We start from the raw sequence: 19832 nt of genomic DNA, 5'->3' as shown, positions 1-19832 counted from the left end.
CACCCTGCAATCAAACTCTGCCTTAATTACCTATGTGACTTTGGACAATTCTCTTAGCCTCTTAGACTCTCAGTTTCCTCATCTGTGAAATGAAAAGTTATACCTTCTTTGCCTATTTCAAAGAATTGTTGAGGGAAACATCAGAGAGTGATCCTGAATGTTCTTTGTGTTATACAAATGTAAAGTATCTGTGTCTTTACTATATTATGGAATGATCCATGCATAAGATATAGCTTTAAAATAAAAGTTGAGATACATACACATAATGTAGAGTGATATTAAATAATACGAATAATACTTAATGGTTTAGATATAGTTGTGAAAGCAAAGTTGTAATGCACAAAATTTATCATGATATAAAACAGTACAAATAATGCCTAATTGTTTGATAGAGTACATAAATGCTATGTAAGAGAGAAGTCCAGACATGAAGGAAAAGGAAGATATTAGGTAGATGTTAGAGGTTTGGATAGAAGAGTTGGAGGGGACCACATCACCAAAAGGAGAGGGATAGGAATGAGTAAGATGTACAGTGAAGACTGTCCCAATTGGAAAAAAAGATTCACTTTAGGAGATACTGGAAAGTTGGGAGGAGCCCACTTAGAGAGCTGTTGAATTGAGAGAATATGGAGTGTCCTAATATATTTAATTTCTTGGTGATTTTTATTTTTTCTTATTATGGATCTTTACATGGATTCAGTGGATTGAACTTGGTTAAAATTTGTTTGAAATTCTAACATTTCTTTAGATTTTAAATTTGTATTGCATGTCTCCAACTACTGCTCTCAAATCTCTCAAATCTGTTTGAGATTGCAGTTGAGTTTCGGGGAGACTTCAGCTTTCTCAACTGTAAAATGGAGATGGTACTTATTTCCCAAGATTGTTGATCCTACAGGATAATTGTAAGGAGCAAAACGCTATTTGTAAATGCCTAGCATCGTATCTGGAATACAGTAATCACTGACCAAATTACACATATCATATAAGAGTAAGCCTGGGCTTTGGAACCAAAATAGGTCTAAATGTGAATACTACCTTTAGCATTCACTCTCTGTGTGATCTTAGGTAAGTTCTTTACATTCTCTGAGTCTCTGTAAAATCTGTAAAATGAGGATTGGAGAAAATGTACATAAGATCCTGTCAAAGTGCTTGACATGTGGTAGTCTCTCAGTGAATTGGAGCTGTTCCCATAAAATCATTATCATTAAAAACAATACTTATTTTGACACTTTGGACCTGTTTTTGTAAATTACAGTTAATTTTTCAGTCATTTCTTTGTGTTCAACAAAACAGTATTGCCAGCTAACTGCGTGCCAAGCATAGGAATTACAAAAATTAACAAATAACACTTGGTCCTTAGTATTTATAAGATGGTATACATGTTATGTGATAGAGTTGTGTTCAGAGTGCTTTTTATATTTTTAATTATTATTTTAAATTATTTATATATTTAATTATTTTATATTTTAAATTTATTTAATTATAAAGAAAAAGCAGTTAATTCTGTTGTTAGAAGTTGGAAGATGCAACTGGGGAAGGGGTAGGGTTTATGGAAGAGAAAACAGTTGAACTAGGGTTGGAAGGATACATGAGATTTCAAAAGAAGAGGAAAAAAGAAAAAGACATACCATGAGGCAAGAATAGTATGTTCTTATACAAGAAGTGATGAAAAAAACCCACAAAAGTATCAGAAGTATGGTAAAATGAGCATATAAATTAGATGAGTTAGATTAAGTGACTGGATATAGGCTAGAAGAATAACTTGGGGCCAATTTAAAGGGGTTTGCAAGCTAAGGTAAGAATTTTAGACGTTATCTTTTAGTTATGAGGAGCAAAGGTAGAGATAAAGAAAATGACATAATCAGGTTTGTGTGCAATTTAATGATACTTTTATACTTTTATTGCACTAAGCAATAACTTAGAAACCCAACTACTTCTTGTCAATCTTTATTCTTGCTCACAAAACCTGTTTGAAAAAATACTGGCCTAATAGATTAATTAGGCCATTATAGGACATTCTGAGGGACAGACTTAAAAGAAAAAATCAAAGAGTTGTCCTATCTCCTATGCACCTCCTGTACCCTAATCTTTGAGATTTAGTATTTTCATAATAAGCAAATGCAAATGTCTCCATTTTTGTACTTGAATAATAATAACGATGTCTTTAGCATTAGATAAAGGCTAAGAGAAATGAATCATCCATACATTCTTTTGTGTTGTGAAGATTGTGTGCCAAGTAATAGATGTGCTATTTGACATGAAACCAACGGTTAAAGCACTGCAAAGCATTTTACATCAGCTTTACCTTATTATACTCTGTACAACTCTTATTTCCAATAGACTGCATGTTCACTTGAGAGAGTATACTCGTGGTCCACTAAATTGTATACCCATTTCACCCTTTCAATGGCCCAGTTAATATAAAGTACGTATAGAGACCTAAAATGAAACGGCTTCCTTTGTTTACTTAATCATTCAAAATTTATTGAGGGTGCTCTATATTTAAGGTACTGGGGATCCAACAGGAATGAGTAAGACAACTGACCTTTCCCTCCAAGAATTCATAACCTTCAGCAGGACACTGATTTTAAAAATATTAGTAGTTATAGCAGACTGTGATAAGTACTGTAGTGAAAAGAGATACAGCAGTGTGTGAATAGGACAGAGAAGGGGCATCTGACTCATTCTGGAGGTGGAAGGGCTAGAAGAAGGCGAGTAAATAGTGTCAGAGGGTGTTTGGGGTGAGTCTTAAAGAAAGCTAAAGGGTTGGCTTGGAAGATTTTTGCTGATTGACTAGGAGTGTGATAGGGGAGGGATGATCATAGGAAACAACATTTGTAAAGACAGGGAAATCAGATAGGACATGGTGAATTCAGGGGACTGTGAAGAGGTAAGTATGGCAACAACTAGAGGGTGGAGTGTAATGGATGAGGCCGAGATAGAATAGCATATAGGAAATATGATGCTAATAGCAGTAATACCTTACATATGATAGTAGTAAAAATTACCCTTGTGCCTCTCTGTGCAAGGAGGGCATCTTTTAAGGCTCAGGGGGATAGGTCTAGTTTATACCTTTATCTTCTTTAGGAGCAGACCAGTCAGGGTTAAAGCTTTTGGCTTTAGTACAGCTATGCTCCGTTTGGCCCAGATCACTAGTTATTTTCCAGTATCGTCTCTAGTTCCATGTAGCTTCCCAGAAGCTTTTGTGATAACTCAGATTTAGACTACAGAATTTACCTCCTTACTTAGTTTGTATTTCTACCCTAGGAAAAAGAGCCAGGATGCTATTGGTTGATCCTAGATTTTGAAATATGGCAACTATCATTTTATTCCCTTTGGTAATTGAATCTTTTCTGCAACTTTCTGCCGTTTTCATCTTGTGTAATCTTAAACAAAACTTTAAAGGATTTATAGCATGTAAGGGTGGGGTGGGTGCTGTGAATGCTAATGAATGGTCTGGGATTGCCTTTATAACACAGCCATAAGTGCTTTTATTAGCAAGATTGGACTGGTAATGGGGTAGCCAGTGTTTGGGTTTGAGTTCATTTGCATTAAGGTGCCATCAAGATGGAAGTGGAAAGATCTTCAGTGGTTGTGAAGGAGACAGTCTACAAATGCCTTTCCCTCCTGATCCGGAAGAGGTGGGACCTTTGTCACAGTACATGGAGGATTAATCTTTAACTTTGTCCCATACTTAATGCCCATAGGCCAAAGGGGCTGGCAGTAGGAAATGAAGCCTGTGACTTTCAGGTGAATTTACCAGAGCCAAGTCCTGCTGGCTTCACAACACATTTGGCAACAATGCCACAGTTGGAATAAACATATTTACTGAAGGATATGAGTCAACATATTCCTCTTCTGCTGCTCCCTCTTCCTGCCATACACACAAGTTACCTTTCACCTTTAAGGAAAACAATTTTGATGGCAGCACTTATTGAGTAAGTAGGGACCATTCCTCCTCCATGATTTTGGAATAATATAAATACCTCACAGGATTCTTGAAAAGGACAGATATGGGTACATGTCTATGGAAGGATTCTCTCCCACTCTGAAGGGGTTTAATGGGTTGGTTCATTAATTTCACAAATGCTAATAAATGCCTCCTATCAGTGAGGCACTGGGCCAGACAGAAGTTAAAATATAGTAAGCTAAACAGCCTTGCCCTTGTAGAATGTATATTTAGTGATACACAATTTTTTCCCATTGCTCAAACTAGAGCCTGGCATTTTAGTAGATACTCAATAATGAATGAGTGAGTTGATACATAAATGAATAACAAGGATTGATTTAGAATGGCTTTCCTTCCTTCACAGGAGACTGGGAAACAAGATTCAGATCTTGTATGGTGGTTAAGAGGGAGGGAAAATGAAGAAGACCTCTGTTAGCTGCCCTCTTGCTTCTACTGCATGCAGTCAGAACTGGAACTTTCCCAGGGAGCAACTTATTGGATAGCTTTGTATTTCCTTCTCAGACTCAACTCTTATCTGCATTTGACAAACCAGCGTTAGTCAGGGCACTTCGCCATTGTTTAAAATGTATTTCTGCTCCTTTGTGTTCTGAGATACCATCCTGTGAGACTTGAATTAGGGCGATTAAGGATCCATGGATGCATTGTTGTTCTTTTTTCATGCCATCTCTGTTCCTATTAAAGGAAATTGCTAAGGATATGGTTGTTTTCTCACTGGGTTCCAGCTTGGGAGAAGCCAGCACTTGAGAAAGCTCACTGTTCTTTAGTTAGCAATGAACTAGAGTGCTTTAGGGGAAAAGGCTACCCACCCTTTAGTCTTGAGGCAGAGCAATACAGGAAACTGTTTTCTAAGGTGTTTTCAGTCTTCTGTCAGAAAACTTTACCCCCCCACCCTTGCCCAGCCTTTAGAAACAGAACTGTGGCACCCAACAGTTTTTTACCATGGGGGGCAGAGGCGGGTATTTCCAAGAGCCTAGAAATTGAAAGAACACAGTGTATTTGCTGTTCTTGGCTGTACATTCTGCCTATAATCTCCTAGTTGATCTTTATAACTGTGAGGAAATGGTCAGTTAGGTGGTTTGTTGTTTGTTTGCTTGTTAATTTTAGAAAAAAATAAGAAATTATAGAAAAAAAGGCTCCTACTGTTAATCTTCCAGTAGATATATGGAAATTATACTGATAGTTAGAAAGTAAGGCATCTATGAATAATAAATGTTTGTTGTATGGCCTGGGTGTAAATAGAAGTATGTCACTGGCTGGCTGTCTTGCAGTACACAGTAATGATACCAGCTCTAAGTCACTCACATCTTATAGAATGAAATATAACGTAGTGAAGTCATCATTTTTTGTTATCTCTAACAGGTTCCATCCCTGTTTTTCCACTGTTATGAAGATGTTCTTTGTGCCCTTTTAGTTTGTGTCTTTGAAGTTCTGTGTTGTAGTGGCTAAATGAGAGTCCTATGCAATTAAAATAGTGCATGAGTTGGTGCAGCCTTTTTTTTTTTTTTCTTTCTTTTTTCTTTTTTTTTGGTTCCTCTTGCTTTTAGAACTGCTGAAATTAGAGCCTGACTGAGCCAGGTAAAGTTTTATAATGTTCCATATCTAAAGGTAAAATGTGTCAAACAAATTAAAAATGACAGTTTTATTTGTGCATTTGCTGTTTAGTTTAATTGTGTGTTCAATTGAAATCCTCCTCTTTGATCAATACTCCTTAAAAGCAAGGGACTGTACATGCAAGTGTTTTAGTGTTACAAACATGAGTGATACTAGAAGTCATTGAGTTAATTTTAATGTTAAATATAATAGAAGAATAGTATCAAAGAAAATTTAGGAAAACAAACTGATTCTTCGTAGACTAAATTTTTATTTCCCAAAGTTTGCAATTATAAATTTTTTCCCTTAAAGCTTTGTACTTAAAAAAAAACTTTTACATTATATCTTAAGTATTCCCCCATGTTGCTTCCTAGTTGTATTAGTTTAGGAAATCCAGGACTTTGTGACTGGTAAACCCCACAGTCTCAGTAACATAACATAGTAGAAGCTTACTTCCTGTTCACATTAATTGTCTAATTGGTGTCAATTTGTGTGTGTGTATGTGTGTGTGAGAATAGGGGCTTGGTGAGGGGGAAGGGATAAAAGAGAAGGAATCCTGTCTATGTAGTGACTTGGGAGTCTCAAGGGTGATAGTCTCTGCTATCTTCAAGACATGGCTTCCAATGTTGTTCTGTGCATCAACATTAACAGCTGGAAAAAGAGTGAGGAGGATGATCATGGGAGAGGTGTTTATGGGCCTAACAGGAAAACTGTGTACCTCACTTCTGGTCAATCACGTGGCAACATCGTATTGCAAAAGAGGTTGAGAATTGCAGGCTAGTCACAAGACTAGCCCAAGCCCAGGAACAAAGGGAAAATGGTCTAGTGAACAATTGTCTAGTGTTTGCCACTTTAACATTTATGATTTTCTTTTTAATAGTTTCATAATATTTTATTCATCTAAAATAGCATTATTTATATTTCTCTTTTTCCCTATTTTTGAGCAGCTATGTTATTTCTAGATTTGCCATTTTGGGCATATGTTTTTGTCTATAGATATTTATTTCTATTGAATTATTTCTTTACAATCATCTCAGTATTGTGATTACTGGGTAAAACAGTGTGAAGTTCTTTATGTTTTTACCATATTATATCCATAAGTAATATATAACCTGTGTATAAGTCGCCAGCAATACACTTGAATTCCTGGAGGAAGTAAACAAGTATGTAGAACAGTTATTAAGTTTTCAAACATCTGTTTAAAAATACCCAAATTCAACTGAGTACATTTTAAAAATACTATTGGTATTTATTCAACAATTCATACATTGAACAGCATCCCATCTAGCAGATAGAAAGGAGCTCCAGAGAGCTGTACAAATTGGAAGATTTTATAGGCAGAAGAGGGTGGGACAGGAAAGTTACTAGCAAAGACTTGATTGTTTCAGACAAGGTCACCTTCCTTTGGGGGACAGTAGGAATCTACCTGGCAGATTACCTCATTGGTGCTGGCCAGGAAATTCCAGAGTGACTGGTTAAGATTATATTCCTGAAAAAGGCTGAAACTGCAGTTAGGTTAAGTATTAAGTCTTGGTTTGGTGACATGGGCCTTAGCACAGATGACTCCATTTTGGGCCTGTTGTCTCTTTTTTTGACAGATCCTTTCACTAGTGGTCCACTCCCAGAAAGTATTAAGCAAAAACCAAATAGCCATGGCATTCAAGATGTTATTTTTGCTTAATAAGTCAGATCAGAGACAGGAAACCATGGTTAAGGACAAGCAAATAGCTTTTCTAAGTTCAGAAATTTGAGCCTACTTAAGTATTCTTCCTAGAGCATATTTTCATAAATTATAGGGAAGAATGGCTCAGGTGGTTTGAAGAAAAGATTACTGGGATGGAAGTTAGAACATGTTGTGGTTAGTACTTGTTTTGCCACTGTATTGTGTTGTGAAGGATGTAGTTTTACTGGTCTGAATCCCAGTTTTCTCCTTTTAAACAGGGATATTGGACTGGTTAATTTCTAGTTCCCTTTCCAACTTGGAAATTTTACAGTGTTATGAAACTTTTAAGAAAATTATCAAAGTTTACTGTTGATGCTAAACTTTTCCAGTTTTTGAAATGTCAAGGCAGCAAGATTAAATTACAGGAAGAACTTTGGATGTTGTGAGTGAGCAGAAAAGTGGGAAGTGACTCTTGAGATGGGCAAGTGTAAGGATAAGGCATAATGAAAGACTAACCCAAACTATATTTGTGGAATGCTGACCTTGTAGCTCTCTAGTAAGACCCTGAGAAAGAGTCCAGGGGCCATCACTGACTACTCCATAAAAGCATTTACTGAAAACCTTGCCGGGCGGGTCTTTATATTAAAGTCTTAGAATTTTATCTCAACTCTGCTGTTACTTGTTGTGTGACGTTAAGAAGTTACTTAAAATCTCTAACTAATCCTTAGTGTCCTCTTTTGAAAACTGGAGGAATAACATCTATCTTTGGAGTTAAGGGAGACTGAAATTTAAAAATGCAGCATAGTGCTTGGCATATGCACTTGATAAATGGTGGGTTTTGTATTGTTATAGCTGAAGCTAAAAGAACAAAAGACATGTTGGGAAATATTAGGAAGGAATTTGGCAATATCATTTAAAACATGAGAATTAAATGAGCCAGTTCATGTGAATGTGTTTAGCACAATGCCTGCACATAACACATAATCAGTTAAGGTTGGTTGAATCTGAGTCACTAGGGGAAGCTGGGATGTTTGGGGAATATTTTAGAGATTATAAGAAAGAAGACCATCATGTCTTTGTCATAAAAATGATCTTCAGAGATAATTTACTGAGTCTGGCCCACAGTTTTCTTTAATATTAAAAAAACTAATGACATATTTTAATTTTATAACTAGGGTTTAGACTTACCAAGGCCTCTAATACAGTGTATGGTATCATGTGACCCAGTAAATACTCAACCTTCACAATGATGGCATAAACAAAATCCTGATTCAGGAATGTGCTCATAGTTTTTCTTGCTTGATACATTAGTAAATATTGGCTTATTGGCCAGAGCAATAAAGATATGAGGTATTATGATCCAGTCCATTTATGAGAAAATATATAATATTTACATGTTCTAAAACTGTCACTTGTTCATTTTTACTAGAATCTGGTTGCTCTCTTTTCATTATTTAGTTTTGCCAGCTTCCTCAAGCACTAATTTACACACATGGTAACCTTAAGCATGTTTTTTCAATAAGTTTTCAACATGAGAAGATACTTTTGATTTATGTTTCATATTCACTTAAGAGAATGATTTTTAAAATGATAATTAAATGCTAGGCCATTTGTGGGATTGCAACGTGGTTCCTTTTTAAATATATCTGTTCTGAGAATTTCAGCAAAAGGTGAAAAGAAAAACTAACAAGAAATAGGACAGATGACAAGTGCTGTATTGATGTTAAGTAAAAACAAGCAAACTGTGACCTACATGAGCCGGTCTCTAGGGAGCTGGCTTTGGAGCTTTTTTGAGTGTTTGGGTATTTTGTGGGATTTTTTTCCCCAATCACTTTAGTAGAGGCTGGATTACAATTGAGAGTGCAGAGATTAATGGCCTGTTGTGACTAATCCACTAAGCCCCTACTCTTATTTCTCTTAAATTGATTGAATTTAGAGAAACCAAAGATAGGCCCATACCAGCTACCCTGATATTAGATCCCAGTGAATTAATGAGTCTTAATAGCTCTAAGTACATGTAACCAAGAATCATGGCACCTTTATGGAATGTAGTCACTTTTTGCATTAAGAAATTCTTTTATTTGTTGCTTAGTAGAGTAGATCCCAATGTGTTGTTTCATAATCTTTTTTTTTTAAGAGAACATTTTCACATGATTACATTTAGAATTATAACACTAATATATTCAATTTTAATTAATTTAGATAAGAGAAAAAGAAACTGATCACCTGTAATCACATAACTTTAATGCAACTGTTGTTAACACGTTATTCCCCTCTAGGTTTTATATATAAGCATTTTTACTTATTTGAAATTGTATTCCACTGTTATGCTTGAGCAAAAAGTCATGTGAGATAAATATATGGTTTGTGTGCCATAAAGCAAGGCCCACCTAAAATGTAGACAAAAATAATGTAAAAATAATTATATAGAGAGATGGATAGATATGGCATTGATTTAAAAAAATCACAATTTTATGTTAAATTAGTGAACTCAGATTGCATGAAATTTGAACAGAATTTAAATTTCTAAATCTTTAATTATGAATCTGTTGCTTTTGGAAAAAATATTTAGTAGGACGACTGAAGATGAGAAAGGTAATCATAGTATTGGGGATTTTTGAGTAGGAGAAACAAAGAGACAATTTAGAAATGAGGTTTTAAAAAATGTTTTATTTAAAACACAAAGATATGTTTAAATGCACTGAGAAGCCATTTAGGGGAATGATTAAAAGCTTACAGACAGACCTAGGTTTAAACCCACACTCTGCCTCTTCCAAGCTGGATGGATTTGGGTAAGTTAACTTCTGCATCTCAGTTTTCTAATCCGTAAAATAGGGATAAAAATAACCACCTCAGTGATTTTCTTATAAATATTAAATGACATATGATAGTAAAGCACTTAGTATGTTATTACCAGGCAGATAATAATGGCTTAATAAATGCGATCTGTTAGTAACATCACATTCAGAATATGTAAGATGCAGCCAGCCTCACTGTCTTTCTAAAGGAGGAGGATACTTTTGAGTTGCCTGCTTTGTAGAGAACATTGTACTAGAAGCTCAGAAATTCTCAATACCTCCCACTAACTCTACAAAAAGTATTCACACTGTTAGAACTGATGTGTAAAATCTTCTGTGATACTCCATAAACACCTTTCCAACTTTGCTCCAATCTGCCAACTCACTATTCTGTGAACACACCTTACACATACTTGCCTATGCCTTTGTTCATGTTGTGTTTCTTCACCTGGTTTTCACTCACCTGAATCATACCCATCTCACAAGTTCAGCCAGAGGTCTCCTTCTCTGTGAATGCTGTTGTGATCAGTCCAGTTAGTAGTAGTCTCTTTGTTCTCTACACCCCACTGGCTTTTATTGACTCTAGTGCTGCTTGTCACTGACCTTTCTTCTTCATCAGATGGAAAACTCGTAATCTAGTTTCATCTAGTCTTCTTGTATATCCTGTTCCCACTCCTAGCACAATATGCCGATTGGTTGGGTTTTACTCCCTAATCTTTAGTGATGGTTACCAGATTATCTGCAGATATTCTAAGTAATATCTGTTGATCTAAGTTTTATTTTTCTTCCCCAACCTACCTAGTCCCACTTAGAGATACTACAGTTCAGGACAAGGCTCAGCAAGTAATAGACTGTAGGCCAAATCTGGCTCACCACCTAGTTTTGTAAACAAAGTTTTCTTGGAGCACAGCCATGCATGTTCATTTATTATCTATGGCTACCTTTATACCACAGCCAACAGAGTTGAGTAGTCGCAACAGAGACTGTATTGCCTGAAATGCCTAAAATATTTACTATGTGGCCCTTTACAGAAAAAGTTTGCACCCCTAATGTAAACGATTGACTTTTCTTCAATGAAACCATTTCCCTCAATGAAAGATTGGCTAAATTTTATTTTTTTTAATTTTAATTTTATATTGGAGCATAGTTGATTAACAGTGTTGTGTTAGTTTGAGGTGTACAACAAAGTGATTTAGTTATACATATACATGTATCTATTCTTTTTCAAATTCTTTTTCCATTTAGGTTATTACAGAATATTGAGCAGAGTTCCCTGTGCTATATAGTAGGTCCTTGTTGGTTATCTATTTTAAATATAGTAGTGTGTACATGTCAACCCCAAACTCCCAATCTATCCCTCCCCCACACTTCCCCCCCACCCCCCCAGTAACCATAAGTTCATTCTCTAAGTCTGTGAGTCTGTTTCTTTTTGTAAGTAAGTTCATTTGTATCACATTATTTTTTTAGATTCCACATATAAATGATATCATATGATATTTGTCTTTCTCTGTCTGACTTACTTCACTTTCAGTCTGTATATGTCCCTAGATCTGAAGTGAGTTTCTTGTAGACAGCATATATACGGGTCTTGTTTTTGTATCCATTCAGCGAGTATATGTCTTTTGGTTGGAGCATTTAATCCATTTACATTTAAGGTAATTATTGCCATATCCTTTTGCCATTTTCTTAATTGTTTTGGATTTGTTTTTGTAGGTCTTTTTTCTTCCCTTCCTCTTTTGTTCTCTTCTCTTGTGACTTGATGACTAACTTTAGTGTCATGTTTAGATTCTGTTTTCTTTTTTGTGTGTGTATTAATTGTAGATTTTCAGTTTGTGGTTACCATGAGGTTTTGATATAGCAGTCTATATATAAACAAAATTGTTTCAAATTGCTAGTCTTTTAATTTCCAATGCATTTCCAATATCCTGCATTTGTGCTCTCCTCACAATCACTGGTTTTGATATCATATTTGTGTGCAGATGATTTCCTACCTTTACTGCCTTTACTGTACATTTCCCTTTGCCAGTGAGCTTTTCCATTCCTAATTTTCTTGATTCTAGTAGTGGCCTTTTATTTTCTGCTTAGAGAAGTTCCTTTAGCATTTGTTGCAAAGCTGGTCTGGTGGTGCTGAATTGTCTTAGCTTTTGCTTATCTGTAAAGCTTTTGATTTCTCTGTAGAATCTGAGTGAGAGTCTTGCTGGGTAGAGTATTTTTGGTTGTAGGTTCTTCCCTTTCATCACTTTAAATATATTGTGCCCCTCCCTTCTGGCCTGCAGAATTTCTGCTGAGAAATCAGCTGGTTAACCTTATGGGAGTTCCCTTTTATGTTATTTGTTGCTTTTCCCTTGTTGCTTTTAATATTTTTTCTTTCTCTTTAATTTTTGTCAATTTGATTACTATGTGTCTTGGTGTGTTCCTCCTTGGGTTTATCCTGCCTGGGACTCTATTCTTCCTGGACTTGGGTAACTGTTTCCTTTCCCATATTAGGGAAGTTTTCAGCTATCTCTTCCAAGTATTTTCTCAGGTCCTTTCTCTCTCTCTTCTCCTTCTGGGACCCATACAATCCGAATGTTGGTACATTTAAAATGTTGTCCCAGAGGTCTCTTAGACTGTCTTTGTTTCTTTTCATTCTTTTTTCTTTATTCTGTTCCACAGCAGTGATTTCCACCATTCTGTCTTCCAGTTCACTTATTTGTTCTTCTGCCTTAGTTACTCTGCTATTGATTCCTTCTAGTGTATTTTTCATTTCAGTTATTGTACTGTTCATCTCAGTGTTTGTTCTTTAGTTCTCTAGGTCTTTGTTAAACATTTCTTGTATCTTCTCAATCTGTGCCTCTATTCTTTTTCCGAGATCTTGGATCATCTTCACTATCATTACTCTGAATTCTTTTTCAGGTAGATTGCCTATGTCCACTTCACTTGGTTGTTCTCCTGGGGTTTTATCTTGTTCCTTCATGTGGGACATATTCCTCTGGCATCTCATTTTGTCTGACTTTCTGTGATTGCAGTTTCTATCCTGCAGGCCATAGGATTGTAGTTCTTCTTGCTTCTGCTGTCTGCCCTCTGGTGGTTGAGGCTGTCTACGTGGCTAGTGCAGGCTTCAGGAGGGACTGGTTCCTGCCCACTGGTGGGTGGAGCTGGGTCTTGTCCCTCTGGTGGGCAGAGCTGTGTTCAGGAAGACTTTAAGCAGCCTGTCTGCTAATGGGTGGGGCTGTGTCCCCACCCTGTTTGTAGTTTGGCTTGAGGAATCCCAGCACTGGAGCCTACAGGCTGTTTGGTGGGGTCAGGCCTTGGGGAGGAAATGGTGGCCTCCAGGAGGGCTCACACCATTGAGTACTCACCAGAAGTGCTGTTGCCAGTGTCTTTGTCCCTGCAGTGAGCCAGAGCTGCCTCCTGCCTCTGCAGGAGACCCTCCACTCCTAGCAGATAGGTCTGGCCTCAGTCTCTAATGAGGTCACTGCTTTTTTTCCTGAATCCTGGTGAACACTAGACCTTGTGTGCAACCTCCAAGAGTGGAGTTTCTCTTTCCCCCAGTCCTGTGGAATTCCTGTGATCAAACCCTGCTGGCCTTCAAAGCCAGATTCTCTGGGGTCTCCTCCTACCATTGCCAGATCTCCCAGTCTGGGAAGCCTGATGTGGGAGAATTTCTGTGGTATAATTATTTTCCAGTTTGTGGGTCACCCACTCAGTGGGTATAGGATTTGATTTTATTGTGATTGTGCCCCTCTTACTGTCTTGTTGTGGCTTCTTCTTTGTCTTTGGATGTAGTGTCTCTTTTTTGGTAAGTTCCAGTGTTTTGTTTTGTTTTGTTTTTTGTCAATGGTTGTTCAGCAGTTAGTTGTGATTTTGGTGTCTTTGTAACTGGGGTGAGCTCACGTGCTTCTACTCTGCCATCTTGCCCTATTATCTCTAAATTTTAGATTAAATATTCAAAAAAAATTTTTTAAAACCTTGAGGCTTGGGCTTCCTTGGTGGCGCAGTGGTTGAGAGTCTGCCTGCCAATGCAGGGGACACGGTTTCGAGCCCTGGTCTGGGAAGATCCCACATGCCACGGAGCAACTAGGCCCATGAGCCACAGTTACTGAGCCTGCGCGTCTGGAGCCTGTGCTCCGCAACAAGAGAGGCCGCGATGGTGAGAGGCCGGCACACCGCGATGAAGAGTGGCCCCCACTTGCCGTAACTAGAGAAAGCCCTCGCACAGAAACGAAGACCCAACACAGCCATAAATAAATAAATAAATAAATAAATAAATAAATAAATAAATAAATAAATGGATCATCACATTTAAAAAACAAAAACAAAAAAACAAAAACCTTGAGGCTTTAGAAACTCCAGAATTATCTTGACTTTTGTGGATGTCTTGGCAGATTTTACAACCCCAAAGAGGTTCCTTAAACTCTTACCAGTGTCAGAAACCAAAAAAGAAATCTCAGTTTGTGCTGGTTTGGATTTTAAAGCTCCCTTTGGTGTCACAGGAGCTTGGAGCAGTTCTGGCCCTGCCCAGGCAAATATTCTCAGGGCAAGCCTCCCCTAAGGGATGATTTATGCTGGGGATGGCATCTTGGCAGAGAAGGAGCAAGCTTTGAGAGTACTGTTCTGCTGCTAGTTCTTTGAAAAAATAATCCTCCTCTTTTGGGAATGTGAATGTCAGACCACATTCAGAAATAAGATTATCACCTGGAAAGATAAGCAATTTTAGGAATGACAATCTGAAAAAATCAAACCTTTCCCCTTGATGATTGAGACAGGCCAGACACATAACCTGAGCCATGATCAGTTGCTGCACTTGGATAGAGCATTTTCTCCCAAGTAACAAGCTGAATGAGCTTTGTGGGTCTCTGGGAGACAATTGTTGTCCTCCCTGTACAGATGGGGAAATTGAAGTCAGGAAGCAGCAGCTTAGTCTAGCCACAGAGGGAGTAGGTTCTGGCAAGGACCCCACAGGACTCACAGGAGCTAGATTCCCAGCCCTCTTAGACATAGCATTTGCACTGGGAAGCCCCTAAAGCAGATTTCAGAATGCTGCTTCACACAGACTCTTTTGAACTGTAGAGCAGGGCTTGGCAAACAATGGCCCATGGACCAAATCCAGCCTGCTGCCTTTTTTTATAAGGCCAAGAGCTAAGAATGATTTTTACATTTTTAAATGGTTGGGAAAAAAATCAAAAGAAGAGTAATATTTTGTAACACATGAAAAATATAAGAAACCAAATTTCAGTCCATAAATAAAATTTTATTGAAATACAGCCACACATTCATTTATTTATTGTCTTTTGTCTATGGCTGCTTTTGAATTATGACAACAGAGTGGAGTAGTTTTAACAGAGCCTATGGCTGGCAAAGCCTAAAATATTTACTATCTGTCCCTTCACAGAAAAAAAACTTTCCCAACCTCTACTCTAGAGGGCCTGTTAGTATAATAATTAAAATCAACTTTATTGGAGTGTAATATAGAAAATGCACTCATTTTAAATCTACCGTTTGATGAATTTGGAAAAAGAATGCAGTCATATAACAACTGCCACAATCAAGATAGAACATTTCCATTATCCCCCAAATTTCCCTGTGCTCCACTCCTAAGTAGTCGATCTCTCTCCTATTCTTGAACTCAGGCAACCATGCGTCCGACCTCTGTCAATAGTAGCAGCTTTTAAATGTTTGTTTCCTGAGCATTTCAGATCACTAAGACTGTGTTAAAGGAGGGTGGTGGAGGAGGGTGTGTGAAAACATGAAGTTGATTTTCTTCTCTCATTTGATAACTCCTTAATTCACTCCAAGCACCCACTCCAAACAGCCACTTAACTGTTAATAGTATTAGTAGCTAACAGGCACTGTGCAGAGACCTCTCCATCTGTTATCTCATTTAATCGTTTAACCTTATAAGGGATGTCTTATCTATCTCCCATTTTATTGAGAGGAGACAGAGACACCCAGGTTGACTTGCTGAAGGGCATACAGCTGATAAGATGTAACCTACCATTTGAACTCTGATATGTCTAAATCCAGAGCTTGAGCTCAGCCACCATACCACACACTTTTTCATTCTTCTCTACAAGCCTGCTTGGGGGTGTAATATCAACATTTTATAGAAGAAGGAAGCTCAGAGAGATTAAGTGACTGGTTCAAGTCACCCAGCTACTAACTGCCAGAGTCAGATGTGAACTCCTAATTGTAAGCAGAAGGCACAGACACAGAGCAAATGAAAAAAACATTATTTTGAAAAATAAAAATCACCTTGTCCTACAAAGAGGTGAACTAAGGGCCTGGGTGAGTGAGCTGTAGATAATGCAGGGGTGAGAATGGCACTAGGTGAAAAGCAGTCTTAAGTCAGATATACTTTTGCTTTCTGAACTAATGGATATTCCAAGACTATTTAATTTAATATAAACAACTAATGAGGTAAAGTGCTTTGAAAAACTGAGGGATGCATCCATGCTGACCAGCATCAATAATCAAAATCTCTCTTCCCATCCCTTCACAGACAGCATTCATCTGTTCAGATTGAAAAAGTCTCAGAGTAGGGCCACATGGAGTGTTGTCTTTCCATCCTCCTCCTCACACCTACTATTACAAAGGATGGTGCAGTTTACCGGCCCTTAGTTTGAATGATTGCACTGCATTTCTTCAGAGCCTTTTTACCAAGTGCTTGGCATCTAAGAGGCACCCCAAAATATTGTTTGTTGTTACAGTTTTCTAGGAACACTCCATCAGCCTCTCTGCAGGTTCTTCTTACAACCCTAGGATAGGAGGTTGTGTCCGCTGGGATCCTTAGTTGTAAATAAAAGAACCCCTTCAAAATTAGTATAAACAGAAAAGAGATTTATTAAAGCAGGTACTCACTGAATCTTTGGGTGGGTCAAATAATCGGAATTGCAGGCTATACTTATAAGACTGCTATGGAATTGTTCTAGAAAAGACCCGTGCTCCTGCAACTGCTTGGCAGAGACAGCCAGATCTCATTACTGATGTGGACTAGTCACTAGACCCACTGGTGTCCAGAAAGCTGAACAATTCTGCCACCAATCTCACCAGAAAATGTATTCCACATAAGACCTACTTTCTCATTGTTGTTCACTTCAGAACTGAAATCTCAGACAACTGAGATTGCCAGATTCTGTCACATGCCTGTGTCCTATCAAAAGTAAAGTTCAGGATTCTACCTGGATGGGATTGAACCTAAAAAGTGAGAAATACTCCAAACATAGTGGGTTGGCTGAATAATGGCCCCCCCTCAAAGGTGTCTATATCCTAATCTTGGGAACCTGTGAATATGTTACCTTACATGGTAAAAGGGACTTTACAGATGTGATAAGTTACGGATCTCGAGATGGGAAGATTATCCTGGATTATCCAGGTGGGCCCAATGTAATCATAAGGGTCCTTAAAAGAAGGAGGCAGGAAGGTCAGAATCAGAAAAAGGAGGTATGATGACAGAAGCAGAGGTTGGAATGATGCACTTTGAAGATGGAAGAAGGGGATTATGAGCTAATCAATGTGAAACGTCTCTAAGTAGCTGGAAAAAGCAAGGAAACAGATTTACTCCTGGAGCCTGAAGAAGGGATATCAGTCTGCTGACACCTTGATCTTAGCCTCCTAAAACTCATTTCAGACTTCTGAGCTCCAGAACTACCAAGATAATGTTTGTGTTGTTTAAAGCCACCAAGGTTGTAGTAATTTGTTATAGCAGCAATGGGAAACCAATACCCATAGGAAAAGCACCCAAAGTGTGATGGGAAACCAGAAAGCATGAAAAATGTCCAGCATAGCAGCAATGAACGAAAGCTTGAGAAATTGTTTACACATCCAATTTATAGGGTTACATCTCTTCATCTTTTTTTTTTTTTTATGACTTCTTTTTTTTTTTTTAAGATTTTTAGAAATTTCATGTAATGTCTGAAACATTTATATTAACATATTTCCATACATATTTCCATACAAATACAAATATAAGATTTTTAGAAATTTCATGTAATGTCTGAAACATTTATATTAACATATTTCCATACATATTTCCATACAAATACAAATATAAGATTTTTAGAAATTTCATGTAATGTCTGAAACATTTATATTAACATATTTCCATACAAATAACCCAATGAAAGTTTAGTATTAGTTGTTTTGTTTGTTTTTTTATACTGCAGGTTCTTATTAGGCATCAATTTTATACACATCAATGTATACATGTCAATCCCAATTGCCCAATTCAGCACACCACCATCCCCACCTCACCACAGTTTTCCCCCTTGGTGTCCATATGTCTGTTCTCTACATCTGTGTCTCAACTTCTGCCCTGCAAACTGGCTCATCTGTACCATTTTTCTAGGTTCCACATACATGCATTAATATATGATATTTGTTTTTCTCTTTCTGACTTACTTCACTCTGTATGACAGTCTCTAGATCCATCCACGTCTCAACAAATGACTCAATTTCGTTCCTTTTTATGGCTGAGTAATATTCCATTGTATATATGTACCACATCTTCTTTATCCATTCGTCTGTTGATGGGCATTTAGGTTGCTTCCATGACCTGGCTATTGTAAATAGTGCTGCAATGAACATTCGGGTGCATGTGTCTTTTTGAATTACGGTTTTCTCTGGGTATATGCCCAGTAGTGGGATTGCTGGGTCATATGGTAATTCTATTTTTAGTTTTTTAAGGAACCTCCATATTGTTCTCCATAGTGGCTGTATCAATTTACATTCCCACCAACAGTGCAAGAGGGTTCCCTTTTCTCCACACCCTCTCCAGCATTTGTTGTTTGTAGATTTTCTGATGATGCCCATTCTAACAGGAGTGAGGTGATACCTCATTGTAGTTTTGATTTGCATTTCTCTAATAATTAGTGATGTTGAGCATCTTTTCATGTGCTTCGTGGCCGTCTGTATGTCTTCTTTGGAGAAATGTCTATTTAGGTCTTCTGCCCATTTTTGGATTGGGGTGTTTGTTTCTTTGATATTGAGCTGAATGAGCTGTTTATATATTTTGGAGATTAATCCTTTGTCTGTTGATTCGTTTGCAAATATTTTCTCCCATTCTGAGGGTTGTCTTTTCGTCTTGTTTATGGTTTCCTTTGCTGTGCAAAAGCTTTGAAGTTTCATTAGGTCCCACTTGTTTATTTTTGTTTTTATTTCCATTACTCTAGGAGGTGGATCAAAAAAGATCTTGCTGTGATTTATGTCAAAGAGTGTTCTTCCTATGTTTTCCTCTAAGAGTTTTATAGTGTCCAGTCTTATATTTAGGTCTCTAATCCATTTTGAGTTTATTTTTGTGTATGGTGTTAGGGAGTATTCTAATTTCATTCTTTTACATGTAGCTGTCCAGTTTTCCCAGCACCACTTATTGAAGAGACTGTCTTTTCTCCATTGTATATCTTTGCCTCCTTTGTCATAGATTAGTTGACCATAGGTGCGTGGGTTAATCTCTGGGCTTTCTATCTTGTTCCATTGATCTATGTTTCTGTTTTTGTGCCAGTACCATATTGTCTTGATTACTGTAGCTTTGTAGTACAGTCTGAAGTCAGGGAGTCTGATTCCTCCAGCTCCATTTTTTTGCCTCAAGACTGCTTTGGCTATTCGGGGTCTTTTGTGTCTCCATACAAATTTTAAGATGATTTGTTCTAGCTCCGTAAAAAATGCCATTGGTAATTTGATAGGGATTGCATTGAATCTGTAGATTGCTTCGGGTAGTATACTCATTTTCACAATGTTGATTCTTCCAATCCAAGAACATGGTATATCTCTCCATCTGTTGGTATCATCTTTAATTTCTTTCATCAGTGTCTTATAGTTTTCTGCATACAGGTCT

General features: G+C 37.4%; 1 protein-coding gene and 1 long non-coding RNA gene across 6 annotated transcripts in view; both read left to right on the top strand.

Annotated features, from left to right (window-relative positions):
- Positions 1-19832, top strand: part of CA10 (carbonic anhydrase 10) — a 618162-nt gene that overhangs the window by 32511 nt on the left and 565819 nt on the right. The gene's annotated exons all lie outside the window — the stretch shown is intronic.
- LOC309650064 overlaps positions 231-19832 on the top strand; it is a 36980-nt gene continuing 17378 nt past the window's right edge. Inside the window, exon 1 of the long non-coding RNA XR_014257389.1 lies at positions 231-17836. This is a non-coding gene — a long non-coding RNA (uncharacterized lncRNA). The remainder of the gene's footprint in view (positions 17837-19832) is intronic.

The sequence above is a fragment of the Balaenoptera physalus genome (assembly GCF_965194825.1).
Source record: "Balaenoptera physalus genome assembly, chromosome: 20".
Classification (NCBI taxonomy): domain Eukaryota; kingdom Metazoa; phylum Chordata; class Mammalia; order Artiodactyla; family Balaenopteridae; genus Balaenoptera; species Balaenoptera physalus.
The sequence above is the reverse complement of the archived record's forward strand: the minus strand, read 5'-3'. Positions and strand labels throughout refer to the sequence as shown.